Below are 21,465 nucleotides of genomic sequence, written 5' to 3' on the forward strand. Positions count from 1 at the left end.
AAGAATCTTATGCCTATGAAGTCATCCCTAATTTCAGAGTTTGACTAACAATACAGCAATTATGAAACCACTCCACTGGCTCATTTAACCATACATAAACCCTGAACACAAATCTGTGTTGAGAAAGGTGCACCCCTTCAACTACTTGAAACTATTACTCAAATTCTGAACGTTTGAGAGATGAGGGAGGGGTGCTTGCTTTCATCTCCTAAAACAATCACCTCAGGAATGCAGCCAGCTGAATAATCTACTCATCTGAGTCATTCAATACCATATGGGTCAGTAGAAAGGGCACACACTCTGGAAAATTCGGCAGTGGATAATAAAGTGTTGATTACGAATTTTTTTTTCTTCGAGAAATTGAAAGGCAACTAAAGAATAAACACTGGGGACATTTACCATATACTTCATCCTAGCCACTAGCATGCTAGCTAAATGGAATTGGGAAAGTAAAGCTGATTACCTAAGTCAGACATTGGGCAACACATATTTAAGTATGTATCATGAAGAAGAAAGCAACAAAAAGTGGAGAAAACACGAAAGGTAAATTATTTCAATATAAATGCAAAAAGTCATAGGCACCGTTATGAGTGAACAACTCAATAGGGGTCAACAAATAAGGAATGTGTCTGTTAATTTCCTCCATCTAAAATAGGCAGTGCTTTGGAACACCCACACTTGACATACCTATCTGAACCAACAGAAACTACCACCTTGCCTCCTCCCTAGTTAGGTAAATTAAAAGCTCTGGTCTCCAGATTAGATGGGCCTGTAGCTATCTGTGGGCTGAAGCTTACCCAGCCCTTACTACGATTACTCAAGCACTAGTGCCAGGTTTCCAAATGACTAAGACTTCAACTCACATGTCTAGAACATTCACCTACGTATTTATTTATATTCAACAAGTCTTAATTGAAGACTTAATATTTACCAGGCTTTTTGGGGTGCTATAGATACAGAGAATTAGGACCTAAAGTCCCCTCTGCTCTAGAAGAGATTACTGACTAATAGAAGATGGAAAAACAAAGATTTCTGGTATTAGTACTGTTGTGCTATTATAGTCATATATCTTGAGTGCTGGGCTGAGAGTGGTGGGTGTTGGGAAAGGTTTTCCAGAGGAGGTGACTTTTGAATTATGTCTTAGAGCAAGAGTATATGTCACTGGTAAAGGCATTCTAGGTACAGAGACATAAAAAGATGATGATATTCTGGAGCTGATGAAAACCAAAGTGGCTGGAGCATTGTGCCTGGTTTTTATATTTATTATATACTTTTTTGCATTAGAGAAATTCTAGGTTTACAGAAAAAAGAAAAATCGTGCAGAACATACAGATTTCTCATATACTGCCTTCACACATTGTGTTCTTTATTATTAACACTTTGCATTAGTGTGGTACTTCTGTTACAATTGACGAAACAATATTATTATAACTATACTATTAACTATAGCCCATAGTTTACATTAGGGTTCACTCTTTTTGTTGTACAGTCCTATGGTTTTCAAAAAATGCTTATGTTGGTAACATATGTACAACCTAAAAATTTTCTCTTTTAACCACATCCAAATATATAATTCAGTGATTTTAGTTACATTCACAATGTTGTCCTACCATCACCACCATCCATTACCAAATATTTTCTATCGCCCCAAACAGAAACTCTGTACCCATTAAATATTAAGTCCCTATTACTTACCCTACTCCTAGTAACACGAATTTTCTTTTTCTAAATATTAAGTATCAGTGAGATCATACAATATTTGTCCTGTGTCTGGCTTATTTCACTAAACAGGACGCCTTCAAGATTCACACATGTTGCTGCATGTATCAGAACTTCATTCTTTTTTACTGCTGGATGGTATTCCATGGTATGTGGAGACTACATTTTGTTTATCCATTCATCTGTTAATGGACACTTGGATTGCTTCCACTTTCTGGTGATTGTATATAATGCTGCTATGAATACTGGCGTGCAAACATCTTTTGAGTACCCGCTTTCAATTATTTTCAGTATATACCTAGAAGAGGGATTGCTGGGTCACATGGTAATTCTATAACTTCCTGCATGCCTGGAGTTTTTTGACAGATACAGATGGGCACAAGGTCAGGGGTAAACTCAAGATCTGGATTTACCCTCTGGCCAAGGAAGAATAAAGTCACTGAGGAGAATTCATGTCAGGAAATATAACAGTCTACAAGTGAACTTATTGTCACATTATTTCCCCCTCTTTATGTCTCCTGCCAAATCAGTGCTTTAAAAGTTCTCCAATTTCTTCCGTCTCCAGGTACATAAATTCGGGACTGAATTTTGGCTCTAAGGAATAAAGGAAAGGTGGAGTCAATCACCAAACCCTCCTGATTCTTCCTTTGCAATCTCTGAGATACTTCCATCATATTCCCCATCACCTCATGTCTGGTCTACTCCAAAAGCCTATTAGCGGTTATAGTTGCAGCGTTGTCTCCCTCCAAAGTATTCTTTACACTGCCTATGGTTATCTTCCAGATGAGTAGAGCTTACAATATGTTCCATACAAAAGGAAGTCCAAACTGCTTAACACAGCACTCAAGGCTCTATGCTTTTCTGTGTAGATTCATGCCTTCCTTTCCAAAGTTATTTCCCTTTTACCTGCACTGCCACTGTGAGTCCTATACTCTGAAGGAAGAATCAGGAGGGTTTGGTGATTGATTCCACCTTCCTTTATTCCTTAGAGCCAAACATGCTGTGTTTTTTTCCACCTCCGTTCATTTTCTTATGTGGTTTTTTTTTTTTTCCAGTGGAATGCCCTTCACTCATTGCATATCCACTCTTCAAAAGCATCCTTCAGGAAGTCTCTTCAGATTGCCCCAACCAGAGATATAAATTTCCCTTAATTCTTGCAAAACTCTGTTCCTCTTTTACAGCCAGTACTGAATTTTCTCAGAGAGCTGCAATATTAAACATCGTTTCACACTCAAATCACATGGACAATTTTTGATTTGGAAAATAAAGTCAACACAAGGACAGCATTTCATACTATTATAAAAACCCCTTTGATGGCAAGGACCATATTCCATTCCTCTTCTTATTTCCAGCCCGTATCACAATGCCTGCATATAATAGAGGTCATAATAATAATTAAAATAATAAAAAACCCATGTCATATGCTTGTATTATAGCTGCTAACAGTTATGGAGGACTTTAAGTTACCATGTATGATGCTAAGTGATATACATATATACATGTTATTCTCTAGAAAAACTCTATGAACCAGATAATATTGTCACTCCCATTTTACAGAAAAGAAAAAAAAAAGACTTGGAAAAGTTGAGTCATTTCCCCCAGGTCACACAGCTCCAAAGAGGTAGAGCCACGACTCAAATCTAGGTCTGTCTGATGGGAAAATCAGTATTCTCAGCCATTATGCTATGCAGCTTCCTCAGTAAATGCTATTGAATGAATTTATTTTCCCAATGAGAATGTAAATTTGTAGAGTACAAAATAAAGTGTATTCGTCTCTTTATTCCCCATAGCATGAAGTACAATTCCATGAACAGTACATTCTAAGTTTGTTTTGAACAAATAACAGCCCACAACTACTACCCACAGCCATTCTGGTTGATTTCCTTTCAGAAAGCTATGCTTCCTATGCTTAAGAGATTAATTCTAATCTTTGTCTAATACTCCCAGGCCCTCCAGAGTGTTTCTACTAGTCATGTCCACTTAATTCCTACATCAGTATCTTTTCATTTTAATCCGCAGCCCTTCCTCTTTCCCTCTCTCCTTCTCTCCCACTAAGGACTGCCTCCTCTCTGCATCTACCTCTCATACTTATAATGTCCTCTGCTTTATTTTTCTTCTTTTTCTATCCAAATTCTGCTCAACCATCAAGGTTCAGCAGAAGTCTTATCTAAAGCATGTCCCCCAATGAATCCATTCCATATTATTTTTCTTTTTAATTTTTTATTAGCACAGTTGTAGGTCTACAGAAAAAATCTTGCAAAAAGTACAGTGTTCATATATCTTCGCAGTACTCCAACACACGGTTTTCTCTATTAACGTTTTGTATTTGCGGTACCTTCGTTACAATTGCTGAACCAAAATTATTATAACTATACTATTAACTATAGTCCATGGTTTACATTAAGGCTTACTTTGTGCTGTACAGTTCTATGGTTTTCAAAGTTTTTATTCTAGTAACATGCATACAACCAAACCTTTCCCTTTTTAACCATTTTCAAAGATACAGTTCAGTGGTGTTTACTTTAACCATATTGTGTTACCATCACCATCATCTGTCACCAAAACTTTTCCATCTCATATTGATCTTTCCCTTTAATTCCCACAGAATTTAGAATCTTGTTGCAAAATTTAGCAATTTAATCATAGACTTCTCCCATAGTTACATAATTGTACGTGAAGATATTCTGGCTGGACCATCCATCGTCCTACTGAGGCATGGCTTGATTCAGTTCACGTGTCACCTCCACATAGGACCTCAAACTTCGTCAAAGAAAATAACCTTCCTCAATAAAAGAGAACCATTCTATCATAAACAGCACACAGGTATTTGTCTAACTGCTGGCTCTGCAAGTCTTATTTCAAGATTGTGTGCTTCCTAAGAGCAGAGTCTAAATTTAAACTTCATCTTTCCCTCACACACCTTCACAATACCTTGGTCAATGCTGGGTACATAGCTATGGCTCAAAAAATACTCCAACGGACTGCAAGTTTTGAGAGTAGCGATAATCCCCAGCATGCCCCAAATCCAATGACTGTATAAATTAGAATCCGAAAGATGAGAAGTTTGTAGTAGAGTTCCATAATTTCATCCCATAAATTGCATTAAGGAAGAAAGAAGAGTCTGCAGTAGTTCAGTGACTTGCCAGAGACACAGAGCTGTGCAGCAAATGTAAAATTAAAAGAATATATGTAAAGAAAGGTAACCGACTCTTCTACCATAAAACAACAATAACAACAAAATTCCAAAGAAGCTACACACCGCTTTATAGAGAGAAGGTCCATGCCTGTTATAGCCTATTGAAGGTAATTGAAAAGGCCCTAATAAACGTGACAATGATATTGAGGAATATGAATGGTGACCAGAAAAGGAAAACAGTGATATCCCTATCAAATACTAACTTGTTTTCATTATTTGAAGGATATTTAAAGGAATTCACTTAAACTTCGGCCCAAAATAACCAAAATTGTTATTGTGTAAAACACAGAAGATACAGGCAAAAGGTGCAGTAAGACTATATTATAGAGTGCTATAAGTTTTGTTCTTCTAAATATTGGTGTTAAACAGACAATGACTGTCTAACAGGCCATGCTGTTTGAAAATCAGGACACAAAAGCTCACCATCTCTTGTGGCACATTCAGTCCTACAAATGATAGCCTTTTTTTTTTTCCTTTTTTGTGAAAGATAACATATATACAAAAAAAGCAATACATTTCAAAGCACATTGCAAAAATTAGCTGTAGAACAGATTTCAGAGTTTGGTATGAGTTACAACTCCAGAACTTTAGGTTTTTACTCCTAGCTGCTCAAAGATACTGGAGACTAAAAGAAGTATCAGTATAATGATTCAGCAATCATATTCATTTGTTAATCCCTACCTTCTCTGTGTAACTGCACTATCATCTTTGATCTTTCTCCCACTCTTTTAGGGGTATTTGGGCTATGCTCATTCTAACTTTTCCATGTTGGAAGGAGCTGTCACTAATATAGGATGGGGGATGGAACTAGTCGATGTTTTGGTAAGGTTGGCCCCTCTGCATTTCAGGACTTATCTGGTTCAGGGACCCACATTCCTATATATAATAGTCTTTTGCTTCACTTTATTTTATATTGCTTAATTTTAGCCTCTTGAATCTTAAGAACTGTGACTGGCCACTCCCATTTTATCAGTGCTAATAGCATAGTCTTATTATAAACATAATCCCCAAACATACAAGTATCTATGTGAGTTACTTTTTATTTTAGGACATTTGTTTTCATGAACAAGCTGGTCCTTATGATAGCCATGTTTTTTTTGGTGAACTGTTTTTAACCTCACAACTGATTTTCTCAAAGAGCAAGGGGTTTGGACTTTTGTTTGCTTCCTCATAGAAAACTTTACTGGAATCCTGGTAAAAGAATAACAGTAACAACTTAAGAGGTTATATCAATTATTCTCGATTTAATGATTTCTGGACCTGAAAATCAAAACAACTAAGTCAACCCTAAAAGCTTTCATACATTTCATAGGGCCCTAGTCCCCAAGGTTTATAGAAAGAGTTAAAGCAGAAGGAGGAAGTGGCAAAGGGTTTTACTGTTGAGTAATTCTAGCACCTTAACATTATTAAAAATTGCTAATTATACTCAGTAAAGTGGAAATTTCTATGAAAGAATTATTCAATAAGTTCAGCATGCTTTGATTACTGAGATTATTTTTTCAGGCATTATTCTTCTGGTAAATCTACTTGGCATTTCATCTGCAAATTGCAGTTGAATCTTAAGATTCAAGAGGCTAAAATGAACACTAAAAAGAGAACATCTTCAGATACCCCAAATTAAACTGACCTTATTTTCCCATGAGGCATTATTATATATGCCGGTTAGTTATACAGTATTAGGGATTAGAGTCTAAAGCAACTGGCTGATGGAACAAATATCTGGATATATTTAGCAACAATGACTTTATAATTAATCTAGTTCAAAGTAATGGCACCCCAAAAACATAACATATCATTTGAGGTAGCATATGATACCATTTCAGGGACACCTGTGAAGTGACCTGAACAACTATATCCATTATTTCCATGGAAATATAGATTTTAAATTTCAAATCCAAATTTTGTATATGTTTCAAATTCAGAATTGGAAGGATCTATCAGTGACTGAAGAGCAGACTTATCCTTTACCAGACTTATCCTTTACCCAACTCCATGTAGCTACCTATCTATAACTGCAATTTTGCCATGAATGTGTCCCAAAACCATAAAAGCAGTTTTAAACATTAGTCTACTGTTCATTGTAAAGAAGACACTAACTATCTCCTGTATGTAAGCTGCTCCAACATTCCTTGCAGATGCATGAGAGAAATATAAAGCTTTATAAAGGTGTAAAGGATGGAGGAAAAGAGATGGTTGTTATTTCAGAGTCATGTACGGGAGATTTCATGAAATCAAACTAAGCTATTTTAGCTCTCTTCATACGTCTCTAACACCTACAATCAATTAAATCATCTCAAAATTTCTATTTGTATTGTCTTAATGGAGATGTACCATAGGGTCATAGTTGCTAACCAGTAATTCCCTTTCCCCATACTTCTGTAGCACCTTTCAGTGTGTGATGATCATTTACTTGCCTCTCTGTCTCCTCCAGTAGTTTGTGAGCTCCTTGATAGCAGAGTTGGCAACTTATTTGACTTTGTATCTTGGGTTATAATAAGTATTTACTAATAATAAGTTTATGTTTGTTGAATACATAAATTTGGATGGTGGCGAGTAAGGAAAGTGAGCAGAATTACACATCATGCATACTGTATGGCCATTTCATGATGTTTTAAAAATGCATAGGTCCAGCAGAGAAAGCTGTGAACCAAATAGTCAAGACATAACAATGTTCCCACATTCTTTACATGCAATCCAACTGCCAGCATGCTTTAACTATCTACTTTTATTTAACACTTCAAGATAGTACAAACTCTTAAGGATATTTGCAACCTGTCCTTTGAGTTTAGCTGAAAGTCAAACAGAAACAGTCTTCAGTTGCAATAATTTTGGCATTCATGTGGCACGTTTCACTTTATAATGGCATATCATGCACAAATCATATGTTATAATGACTTACAATTTATAGATAAAAGTTAACATTCAGGAATAAATATAAAGTTCCCCCAAGCTAAAGAACTACTTAAATATTTTTATTATGAAAAGTTTCAATATATATAAAAGCAAAGAATAAAGAATCGCACAGTAAATTCTCATAAATTCATCACCCAGATTCTACCACAATTTTTTGTGGTAGAATAAAAAAAAATCTTTTTAAAGATTTTTCCACAATTGCTTCATCTATTCTCCCTCCTTATTTATTCTACCTCCTTGTCATCCTCTTTTCTTTTTCCTTTCTCTTTTCATTTCTGTCTCTCTCTCCTGAATTATTTTAAAGCAAAACCTAGACATTCTAAGACTACATTTTTAGTAAGAAATTAGTTATTTATGAAAAAACCTCTTGAATGTCTAGGAATGTCTTGAATGTCTAGGAGAATGTCTAGGATGCCCGAAACACTAGATTTCTGATTGATCTTTTTTATTCTTTTCCTTGCCAATATCTATGAGTTGCTGAAATCCAAAGGGTGCCCAATCCTGTATCATTTCCTGGAGAAATCTCAAATACCCTCATTGTAAGTAAATGCTGCATTTCCTTTTTTTTTTTAAGTTAACAAGCAAAGATAAGATCTGAAAGCAATGTTTATTTTAAAATAAGTTACATAATTTTTCCAATTATAGAAATATCCAATTCAACTTAGACAGATTGAAGACATTCTTTAAATACTTGCCAGACTAGAATTTTGTAAATATTTAATGCCAGTCTTAAATATGGTCTAAAAGCTTCCTTTCTGGTGATGAAAAATACTACACCGAACACAAAAGACATAAGAGGGTGGCACCTCTCCTCCCATTTTACATAAGTTAAGGTGTATTAACTCCTTCGACACAGAACAGTGGCACCTCTCCTCCTATTTTACAAAAGCTAAGGTGTATTAAATCCTTGGGTTGAAACAGTATCCCTTCCCCCTTTTAAAAAGGACAAAATTAGTTTTAATCTCTTCCATACTTTCAAAGGAAACTAACACTCTTCGGGAAAAATCTGAACAATTTATGGAAAAACAAATTTGCTACGAAATATATTCATTTACCTTCACACCAGGGCAGTGTTCCCAATCTACCTCCTATTCTGAAAATTGTTAACATAGAACAGGCTGAGTGAATTCACCTATATATCAGACTTCAACTCGAAACAAAAATGCCATAAAATATTATGGCCTACAATTCAGAAATCACTAGCACCCCCACACAATTTCAACACAATTTCAGCTTAGCCTTTGAGAACTTCCACTACAGACCAATTTCACAGTAGCTGAAAATGTGTCTAGTAGTCTCTGAAAGTGTGTTATGCAGGTCTATATACACTGCCTAATATCTCTCAAATACAGTAGTTCTTAAATGAGAGAACAAAATTTTATTGCATGCTTCATCTTTTTACTTCATATAAATATGCTAAGTAAATGAAATTTATATGCGCACTAAGTGATGGAAGACCTTGGTGAGTTTGTGAGCTATGGAAAACACCATCACTAGTGTATTACAATAAGACCATCAAAAGTTCATCACCAAAGACTGACATATATTTTGCAATGATAAATAAACACTAGGTCACTTTATAGGAGAAGAATATCAATGTAATTACAATAGAGTTTAACAGGACAGCCACTTCAACTTTCATTTCACAGAATTTTGATAAACCATTTAGGAGAAGATCAAAGGCATTTGCATTCTTCCCACTCAAAATATAGAGTAATAGCTTCTGTCACTTAAACTTCGGGCATCTAATTTGATAAATACAGCTATATAATTAGGGTTTCAAAACCTTAAAAGTACAAAACCCCTAAAACATACTCAAAATAAAGAAAAACCAGGATATACATAGAAGTTAGATATTAAATTTCAAAAATTTCTGTTTAAAAACATTTCATTCTACAGAAATGATATGCACGACTAAGATTTAGACAGTCTCTCTAAATGCTTATATCCAAACAAATAACAGGAATTCCAAGCTATTTAAAAATAAATTTCTGCTTAAATATCCAGTAGTCCAAATGTTAGACTAACAAAGTAATATTAAAATAGTTACCCTTCTGCGACGAGAGCAAACCTGTCTTTTTCCTTTCTCGTAGTACTAATAGAGCGAACCTTCTCCCACGCCCAGAACGTCAATCTGGAAATCCAACATTCTTCTTACAATTGCAACTTTAGAGAGCAAGTCACAACACTTCCTGCCAGAAAAAGAGAACACCCTAACAAAAGAATGATACAATACTTACGAATCTCCTTCCTGTCAATGTTTTAGTATTTTGCCAAGTATTTAATAAATTCTAACTTAAAACACAACATTTCAGAAAAGTTTAATCTCTTGCTTCAGCTCTGCTAAAGCCATACAAGGACATAAAGGATTTTAAAGTTGGTTCAGGTCAAATAGCTACAACCCAAATAGCTATTTAGAGTTTGAACATTAGCCAAGTAACCTGCTTATTTTAGAACACATGGAACCAGTATCCAAATGATTCCTCCGTAGTAAAAATTAATTCTTCATAGTAAAGTCTATTACTTCGAAAGGAAAATTAACCGTCTCAGACCACTTATGCTCTCTGCTACACATTTTGACCTCATGCCATCATACAACATTTACACTCCATTTGTTAGTTGCTGTAGCATTTATTTCAACTATATACCCTCTTGTTCTCTAGTGAAAATGTAAGCTCTCAAGTGTAGGACTATATTTTCTACAAATACAGCACATAGGAATTAAGTCAATATTTGTTGAACTGAATACTTTTCTTTTGAGAGGCATTTCTACATAGTAAAGAGCACCGGCTCTGGAGCCAGATCTACTTCATATAATAGTAACTACTTTATACAGTTGTTTTGAGGCTTAAAAGATTTAATGTGTCAAAAACTTAGATCAGAGCCTGATACACAGTCAGCATTAGATATGATAGCTGTTATACTTCTTATTGAAATGTGCTTTTAACTGTCTAGCATTTCTAAATAGTTACTGATCTCATGCCACCGGTTAGTTGCAACTGCCTTTATATAAGGAAGAGAACAGAAAATCAGTAACAGTACTGGGCTGGGCTCAGCAGACCATTTCTAATACTGACATATGGCAAGTTAATTTAGTGAAAATAAAGCACTCAGAAGCATCAGGGTCTTAGGAATCTGACAGACTTGGAATGAAATCTGTGTGACTTTAAATTACTTAGCTTTTCTGAGCCCCAGGCTTATCCATAAAAGTGGAACTAATTTCACACACTTCACAGGGTTGCTATGACAATTAAATGAGAAGATATATCTATAAGTGCATATGAGTTTCTGGCTTGGGCAAGGTGCTCAATAAGTGGCAGATATTATTATAACTGTCTGGGATATAGTATGGTTAATATAATCTGCTCTACCTACCCAATAAGAATGAAAGAATAAAATGAGATAATAGATAGACCAGTCCTTTGTAAATTACATAAAACTAAAAAAGTGATGCATTTGTAATAACATATTTAATTCTCACTCAGGCAAAAGGAGCAACTCATACTGTACTCACTTCAAAAATTACCCCTCACCAGAAAGTTCACTTTATGAGTCAAGGAGTGTCCTCTTCTCATCACTAACCACCATTGGCAGGTACTGGATTACATTTTGTCTCCTTAATAGAAACACTTTGTTTTATCAATCACAAAAACGTGGTTTTCTATTTGTCTTTATTGTCGATTCACTAAGTGAAGCTTCTTCGACTTTCTCAAATCTCAATTTCCCCATTTGTAGACCAAGCATAGAACAATCTGCCCGTGGCCAGTGAGGAAATTCATGAGATAATAAGTAACTATCAGGCACTCTAAGCCAAGTGGAAGAAAGGATATATATGCATGTATTATCATGCATTTTACAGACAGAGAAAAATGGGGTTCAGGCAAGACAGTATCAGCGCTCACCAGAAATGTTGGGTTTTCCAGCTTTACCTTTTCTTCAGTCACACTTGAAGCCTCGAGTTACTTAGATGGGTCTATCCCAAGTGTTATATAACTGCCCTTTTCTGAGAAGTAATATTATTATTGAAGAAGTTACTGCTTTAAAAATATAATGCTTGTCTTCAGAAGACTTTTCTTTTTAAAGGAACAAGTTTCATTATAACAAGTGCTACCTGAAAACTGTTTCCTTGACTTTCCTTTTCTTGGTCTTTTGGAATGTTTTCTAGCTTTATGAACTCTAAGGCTAATCGTTCATCGGGGAACTCTATCAACGCCAAGTTGCTGATTTTAAAGTCTATTCACCATACCATAATAGAATTCTTTTCTGCTGCAAAACATTGTAGTAAAAGTCCTAGGAATGGATACTCACTTCAAAAATGTACATCTTTATTTAGTAAATACTAGGACATTTCCTAGAAGACTGTTCTATCACATAAGTAGTTCAATATGTTTTAGTCTGTGGCCCAGTTTTTTAACTTCTAAATGTGTAATAAATTTCACATACACACAATCAGGCCACAGAGTGAACACAACTTTTACATGGCATTACAGATTCATCATGAACGATGAGGAAAGCCAATGGAAACTAACTCATATTTTATCTGTATACATAAAGCCATCTCTCAGATGTTAGAAATAAAAAATGTTGAGTTCACCTACATGAACACACACATCATCCCTCAGGGTTGAAAGAATGAAAGAGGCACACCCCCTAAAAGAGTAGCATGAAAGTCTCAGAGATGTATCAGTGTAACATGCAGATAGAACATACGATCCAAACATCCTTCTCTTTACCACACCCTGTACTAGGCATATTCTTTTCATGTGACACGTACATTGGAGACCTTTCCTACTATGCTTCCTTACACACCTCGGTAACAATAATTTATTTAACCCTACTTTAACAGGATTTTACCTATCTTTCTGACTTATAAAAAGAAAGCAAATAAATAAATAGCACCCACAGTGAGCAAAGCATCAAAGCAAAGGGATCCAACATATAAAAATAGGTATCAAATTCACATGCAGGAAAAATGTAGCACGCTGGAAATTGTGTACTGTAATTTGTGTAAACTGTGGGTCTACAGTGGAAAGTTTAGGAAATTTATAGTAGGAGCAGTATGAAGTATACCATCGTCTTGTTGCATGGATATGTCTATCGTGACAATCAAATAGATCTGGTCTGTGTAATCATTCTTTATATATTTGTGAGGAGGAGGGGCAATAAGCCCCCAAAATATCATATTTCAATATAACAAGTGTTGTGTCCCCAACAGTAAGTATATATTAGTGCTGTATTTGCATAAAAAAAGACAAAATTCAAAAAAATAAGATATCTTATTGTATATTAAATTACGTACTTTGTTTTAGTGAATTAAAACAAAAGGGTCAAATAAATAGGAGACACTTTTAAGTATGAGTCCTCCAAAACCTGCCAACTGAACTACATGTGGAGCAAGGAACTGATTTAAAAGACATCTGTGTTCTGTTTATAGCTAATAAAAACATACAAAGGAATAAGTCATATGCTCTATACCTTTCTATCCTGAGGGGCTCTCATTAAAAAGAAAGAAAACAACAACAAAAACTCCCCACCTAACTCAGCAATTCTTAAATATTTTGGTCTTAGGATCCCCCTCTATACTCTTAAAAATTACTGAAAAACAATACAACGCAAAGATTGAACCTTAGTGTACACTATGGATATAGGTAACAATATAACTATATATATAATTATATTGTTTCATCACTTGAAAAAAAGGTACCAGACTAATGCAAAGTGTTAACAATAGGGAGAACTCTGGGGGTGGGGAGGGGGAAGTATATGGCAACTCTGTACTTTCTACATGATTTTTCTGTAGGCCTATACCTGCTCTAACATATTAAAAAATTCTAATGGGGAGTTCCTATTTGGGGCTATGGAAGTTTTGGTAATAGATGGAGGTGATAGTAGCACAACATTGTGAACATAGCTAATAGCACTGAATTATATATTTGAATGTGGTTAAAAGTGAAACTCTTTTTAAAAAGTGGAAATTTTAGGTTGCATATATGTTAAATATACAAAAGTTAAAAAAAGTAGAACTGTGCAACACAGGCAGGGAACCGTAATGTACTATTACTATAGTACATGGACTATCATTAATAGTACAATTATGAAATTCTTTCAATAATTGTAACAAATGTACCACACTAATGCAAGGTGTTAATATTAGGGGGCTATAGCGGAACTCTGTACTTTCTGCATATTTCAATAAACTTGCAACTTCTCTAATTTAAAAAAAAAAGGAAAAAATTAGTGAAGACTCCAAAGAGCTTTTTATTAATATGGCTTATTTCTATCAGTTTTTTACTATATTAGAAAGAACAAGTGAATAATTTTTAACATAGGTAATTAAAATAATAAAAAGTCAATTACATGTTTTTGTTTTTAATATTTTTGAGAACCATTACATGTCAATACAAATAAAATATAGTTCAGGAAAAATAATTACATCTTCAAAAAATTCTGTGAGAAGAGTAGCATTGCTTACATTTTGTAAATCTCTTTAATGTTTGACTTAATACAAGACAATTAGATTTTTTTATCTGTTTCTGCATTCAATCTATTACAATCTGTTGTTTTGGCTGATGTATATATATATGAAGAAAATCTCAGCTCCCTCAGATATGTTGTTGAGAAAGTAAGATTTTTAAGACCCTGTTCAGATAATCATGAATATTCTTCTTATACTACACCAAAATTCAAGAAGTTAGTTGCAAGGTTAAATCTGATACCATATCAATTATAAAAATCCACTGGTCTATCTTGCACTTTGGACCGACCTTTTATCTGTACTTGATTTTGTAAAATAAAGCACTGGTCATTTGGACAAATTGTTTCACTGAGTTATACCAATCTTTCAAATGTTGACACACTTCATCATACAACACCCAACAAACCATATTCATTAATAAATCCATGGATCTTATTAGAAAAGTCTAAGTAATGAGAAGATATCAAGCTCAAGGTGGCTGATCCAGGTGTTCAAAAATATGAATTTTTTTGCTTGAAAGCTCTAATTTTATCATTGGCAACAAATACTGTCAGTTGTTTTCCTTGCAGTGACAGGCACACTCAGTTCATTTTTAATAACATGACTGCTGAATTCTCATGTCTGAACAATCAGTTAACGTGCCATTCTATTTTTCAAGTAAATGGTTTCCCATTTTTTAAAAAGCAGCTACTTCTGCTTGCAACTCAAACAACTGCACAAGTCCTTTTCCTCAAGACAGCTATCATACTTCCACATGTACCAAAAATGCTTTTTGTACTTCCCATCTCATCACACAGAATATTAATAAGATGCACACTAGCTGAGATTTAGCAACATTAATATTTCTTCTTGTTTCATTAAGGACATTCTTAAATTAAATGTGCGTCGTTGTAACTGTGAGGATATGTTATTGGCAAATACAGTGAACATGCACAGTTTGATATTGCTGCCCTAAGTCTTACTAAGCTTTATCTACCATTGCTTTTGCACCATTTGTGAAAATATCAACACAGTGAAAAAGCAATTAACATTTCTGTGTTATTATAGAATTAATTCTGACTCGTGGAAATTCATGCGTCACAGTTTTTGACAACTGGTGCTTTATTTATGCTGAATTTAGTAGTATGGACAGAGTTACATAATTTTAAAGACCAAAAAAATCTCCATAAAGTATGTAAGCTTTAGATTATAAATTCACTAAATGAGGAATTTCAAACACTGAATAAAATTAACAGAATCTTATACCACATTTTAACCTGAGTTCCATGCTGCTGGATTGTGAAAAGAAAACACAATTCACTAAATATCACTACTGAGGGTACCAGCCCACATTTTATATATTCCAAAGCACATTTTGGTGAATCAAGCTCATGTCCATGAGACATGACTTTACCATGATAGTGTAGGTTAGAAACTTAACAAATTTAGGGAAAGATTAAGAAAGGAGATACATTGGTTAACTTAAAACAACATCCAGCTAATATGGAAGCCAGTCAGATTTTTCTTCTGACAACCAGTAACAATTTCCTTCTCTGAGGTAAATTAGCAAAGAAGGGGTTTGAAAAGTGAAACTCCATATGAAATGCAAGAATTATTATTATCTTAAAATACTGAAAAACTAAGTGCACTATAGTGTTTATGGGTGAAATTACTGTGGATTGTTTTAAAGCAAATGCCAAACAAATTTAAAAAGGAGATAAGAGAAAATTAAATAAGAATGCCAAAATATTGATAATTGTTGACGCTAGGATGCTATGCTATTTTACGTGGTATGTGTGAAAGGTTCCATAATAAGCTTTAAAATTATCTTTGTATTTATAAGAGATTATTTGATATTTTGGAAAGTAAAAAATAAAATTCCCAGCTCATATTCATTCAATAAACAAATACTAGTTGAGGATCCACTGTACAAAATGCACCTGTACTAGATGGCATCAGGTAATGCAGATTTATGAAATATGACTTTTGCAACCTCAAGAGGCACAGAGCTTGTGTGTCCATATATGTAGTTAATTCTCTAAAACGGGTATGACTCCATTACGACCACTCTAAGGTGTACTTATGTTATTACAAAACAACTTGGAAGAATGGAATAACCAATCATTATAATATAATTGTTTTTTTTTTTTACAATCAATGGTTCTTGGTACTCACATAGTTATGCATTTACCACCACAGTCAATATGAGAATATTCTCATGATAATGTAATTTTAATGGAAAAAAGAATGTATTCAAAAAAATACAAAGAAGAAACTTAAAAAATAAAAAATGAGCCTTTCCTTGGTTTTCCTCTATAAAAGGAAATGAGCAAGAGATATGCACAAATATGGATATGACCACATCACCTCTTCACCGTAACCCATCATGTTGTTTCACTTCAGAACAGGAACCATCATGTCATCTTCTTTGAGTCAGATCTTGCACTACTCACATAGGCAAAAATAGCCAAGCAATACATCATTTTCCATAGTGAACATTAAATACACTAAGTATTCCATATTTTTATAAATGACAGAGGATATGTTTCCAAATGCCATGAATTTACCTTTATTTCCTGGGCCACTATATCCTTTCATCCCTCATACAAATAAATCCCATCCTAAAGAATAAATCTACAAGTTAAACTGGTAAGATTCCTCAGCTATTTAAGCGGATTAATTATAACAGTGACAAAAAATAAAAGTGAGATGAAAAAAGAGAGTATATAGTCATCAGTTTCTAACTTCTCCTATATTTCAAACAAATTCTCGATTTTTTCCTACTCAAACTTCAGATAAAATGTGCAAAAGTGCAAAGGTTCACAAAACTCATTCAACGAAGGTGTTTAAAAGCTGAGTAATAGTATTAAATGATTTAAAATTTATTAAAAAAAGATAAAATAATTTCTTTATTTTAATATTTAATATTTATCAAGCTCTATGAGTATAGGGATTTATTCTTCACCCACGTATATAGTAAGCTTCTAGAATAGTGCCTGGCACACAGTAGGCACTCAGTAAATATTAGCTAAATGAATGTACATTGAGGGAATTAAACTCACTGTCATTTGCCATAGTGTCTTATGGCCTCATCAAGAGCAAAGTTTTAACATGTCTTTTTAATGCAAATCAAATAAATAAACATAAAAGGCATCCGCTCTTGTCCTATCAGGTAATTATAAAGAATAAGATGATTCCTGGGAACTAATCTGATCAAACAAAAGGTAAGTGACATCTTCCGGTGGCACCAAATCCATGATCATATTTAGCAATTGAAATGATTTTTTTTAAATTCTGCACTTATAAAAAATAAAGATACTTCAGAGAAACGAACCGGAGTAGAAAGTACAAAGAACCCACAATTTTATCCAGTTTTATCGAGTTTTCCTCCAAGTTACCACCAAAAAAGACAGAGAAATCTCACTTAGCTGTCAAGATATCACAGCTTTAAATTTCCAATCTTTAAAATTACGACTTTTTGACTTCACAATGAATAATGAAACCTTCAACAGAAATAGCCGCTTAGCATTTCCTGCCTGCATCCTAGTCCAAGATTAACCTTGTCAGTTCTTAGGCAGACATAAAACCGCCTTTAAAATGCCTAATTCAGATGAAGTGTTAACATGAAGCCGCAATTTATAAGACCCCGGTTTCTACTGTTATCATATGTTGCCATCACTTCAAAATGTTAAATGCATCTGTGAAAAGTTTCAGATATATTTACATGTAAAATATTTTCTGACTTCCTATATTATTGTGTAGACGTGTTCCCTTGGAAAAATTGTTGCCTCATTGTCTAATAAAATGTCCTTAAGATTTTAATACTCACTTTAAGAACCACCAAGTACTCTGTTGTCAGTCTAATTCTTCCATGTAATTCTTGCAAGCATACATCCACATTATCAATCAATTTTATTTCATTGGGAGTTTGTCCCAAACAGTCCACTTTTTCTTACTTTTGACTTTTCTTTTGGTCATTCACAGAAAGGTCTAGCTGAAAAATCCAGATTTTTTGAGAGTATACTCTTGGAATTGCATTTTTAGACAAATAAACAGTCTTTCAGCTTTACAATATAGTTTAGCATTCCTTTGTCAGATGCAATTTTAAAAATTCCACTATACTTTCTGCTTCCAACCAGTATTCTCTAGTTAGTTTCTTTGGGTATGTGGTCATTAATTTTATTATAGCTTAATTTCAACATTAGGAAAAAGTCTCCAAATAGAGTTTCATTGAGAAACAATGGTTCCTATTTTCTCCACATAATGGTCATTGTTAAGTTTGGCCCAACACAGAATCAGGAACACAATGAGGATTTATCCTTAAGATTGGCTGCAAAAATATCAAGGGCTCCTAAAGAGTTATATGCCCTTACATTCAAATATATGAAAGCTGCCCTGAAAATTTAATTTTAATTTAATTTTATTTCTGCTGAGATGCCCCAATATATTATTTTTCTTTGAGGATGCAGTTGAACATTTGATACACTTATCACTATGCTGTTTCAGAAGTCCAGATATCGGATTGATAACTGGCTAGTCTTTTTGGTTCAGTATTTTATTTGGCAGTCTGTTACTTGGTACACCTAAAAATGTCATTACAATGAATTCTGCTAGTACTCAAAAAGCTTTTGCGGTCTTCACTTGCTAAAAATCATATTCTTAGCAAAAAGTCATTGCTACAGGGGTAACCCTCTTCCTTCTCTCAATTTATCTCTGAGGTACTCTAATTCAGAAATTCAGAAATCGGCTAAAGCTATTAGCAAGGTTCTTTTAGTGGGGTAAACTGTCCCCCACTAAATGGCAGTAGCTCTGAGAAATCACTGCTTTTTAAGAGAATGACTTGTGTTTTGAACATTTTATTTCAATTTTTAGGAATGAAAAGATATTTGTGGCACTTTGCGATATGTCCACAAATATTACGTTCCCATCCATTATACACAATAGATTATATCCATTCTTAGTATATACCTTTATTAGCCTTGATTTTTTCTATGAAAACATGATTTATAAAATGCCAGGATGCTTCTCAATGATCTGAGCAAAAATTTATGAACAAATCAGTCACTGTCTTAACATTATATATAAGGTAATAAATTACCAGCTTAATAGTGAAGTGGACTAACATGTACAGAAATGAATATTTTATCACACTGAGTATTCATCCAAAATATAGAAGAGACATAAATGATTAGAACATAGTTTTAGCTACACATAATCTAAACTCATTTTAAAGTATAAAGTTTATCTTCTTTTCAAAATGATTCAAATCAATGAATTTAAATAATTTTACTTAAAATAAATGCCTGAAGTTTACCCATTAAGCTTTTGGTTCAGGAGTAATTTGAATTTATCACATAAGGTAAACCAAAACTTATTTCTAGCATTGTCCATCTAGTAGTTTAATATCAAGTTACAATGACATACATGATCTCTAATCATTTTTAATCAAACTTCTCACAGGGCCCAAACAATAAAATTGCCTTATGAATTTCAGTGGAAGAAGAGAATGGGAAAAACCAACCTAAAGGAGTTACTAATTTGATTATATTTACATATCTTTAAGATAATCTGTTTCAGAAATTCTTGTAAGAGAATGACTTTTTAAAAGTCTCTAATTGGACTATAGATACCAACATATAGGAAGAAAAAAATTGGGATATTTGTTCATGATGAATAACCATTATATGTATTCTGCCTTAAATTATACTTTTTGAATTACAGAATAGGTTTGACCATTATGTAAGCAGGGTTAGGAGTAGGGAGGAAGGCAAGAAACAAATCACTGAAAAGAGTGGTAGTAAATTTCACTTTAATGTGAATACTATAACTATGAGCCTATAATTTAGGGAAGTTTTCATTTATAGAGAAGTAATTCTCAATAGGGTAGTACAATTGGACACAATTTTCAAATTTCTGCTTTCTAAATCTAACCACTTAACCCTATATTCATAATGTTACAGGCCACTAGTGATATATCTTATTAAAGCAATTAGAGCCAATTAGGAACAAAAACAGGATGGGAGGAAAAGAACTAGAACGTTTTGTTTTGTGCATCACACTCTGAATTAGAAGTGTAGAAAAGTTTTATCTTCGGAAATCAAGATAGAAATGAAGGAATGCTCTCTCACTCAGTATGTCCTCACTCTAAAGCAACAAAATGACATTTTCACTTCAGTTCTTCTACAGACCTAATCAGTTTGAAAATCCCCCTGTCTTTTCTTTTTTTACTTTCCTTCTTTTTTTTTTTTTACACTTAACAATAAGTGGCCAAATATCATTTTAAATTAATCTCGTTCATTTTTAAGATTTTATTTTGCAGGATCATGATCAAAGTGTGAAAATGAACAAAAAATTTCTTTTTAAATTTAATTTACTATTCAGGAATAACAAACACATGCCAAACTCCAGTGCCTGAAAACCCTTGCCTTAATAGCATATTCCATTTTGCTATTTTGGGAAATGAATTCATTTGAGACAACAGAAGACGTAAATTGTGTTTTCCTTAAGGCAGAGTCTTTTTTTTAAGCAATTTTACTGAGATACAGTCACATACCATATAATCATCTAAAGTATACAATAAATGGTTCCAGTTTCATCATATAGTTATGTATTCATAAGAACAATCAATATTCGAACATTTCCATTACTCCAAAAACAGCAAAAATAAAGTAAAAAAGAACACCCAGCATATCCCATACCCTCAACACCCCTTTATTATTTATTTATTTTTTGTCATTAATTTCTTACTCATCTGTCCAGACACTGGATAAAGGGAATGTCAGTCACAAGATTTTCACAATCACACAGTCACATTGTAAAAGTTATATCGTTATATAACCGTCTTCAAGGAATAATGCTACTGGAACACAGCTCTACATTTTCAGGTACTTCCCTCTAGCCACTCCAATACACCATAAACTAAAAAGGGATATCTATACAATGCATACGAATAACCTCCAGGATAAGCTCTCAACTCTGAAATCTCTAAGCCACTGACCCTTTATTTTGTCTCATTTCTCTCTTGCCCGTTTTGGTCAAGAAAGCTTTCTCAATCCCATGATGCTGAGTCCGGGCTAATCCTGAGAGTTCTGTCCCATGTTTCCAGGGAGATTCACACCCCTGGGAGTCTGTCCCACATAGGGTAAGGCAAAGTTTTTTAAACAGAAATTTACTGGGTGAGCTT

The 21,465-nt window shown here is 33.9% G+C and overlaps 1 protein-coding gene across 4 annotated transcripts in view; it reads right to left on the reverse strand.

Moving 5' to 3' along the window:
• The window catches only part of PLS3 (plastin 3), an 87,126-nt gene that overhangs the window by 43,535 nt on the left and 22,126 nt on the right, over positions 1-21,465 (reverse strand). Inside the window, exon 1 of one of the 4 annotated variants that reach the window (XM_077145722.1) lies at positions 10,069-10,177. The exons of 2 other annotated variants lie outside the window; for them this stretch is intronic. The gene's annotated coding sequence lies outside the window, so the exon portion shown is untranslated. Of the gene's footprint in view, positions 1-9,878; positions 10,010-10,068; positions 10,178-21,465 lie in introns of those variants that run through there. One more of the 4 variants, XM_077145720.1, reaches the window with a different exon arrangement.

The sequence above is a fragment of the Tamandua tetradactyla genome, chromosome X, assembly GCF_023851605.1.
Source record: "Tamandua tetradactyla isolate mTamTet1 chromosome X, mTamTet1.pri, whole genome shotgun sequence".
Lineage (NCBI taxonomy): Eukaryota > Metazoa > Chordata > Mammalia > Pilosa > Myrmecophagidae > Tamandua > Tamandua tetradactyla.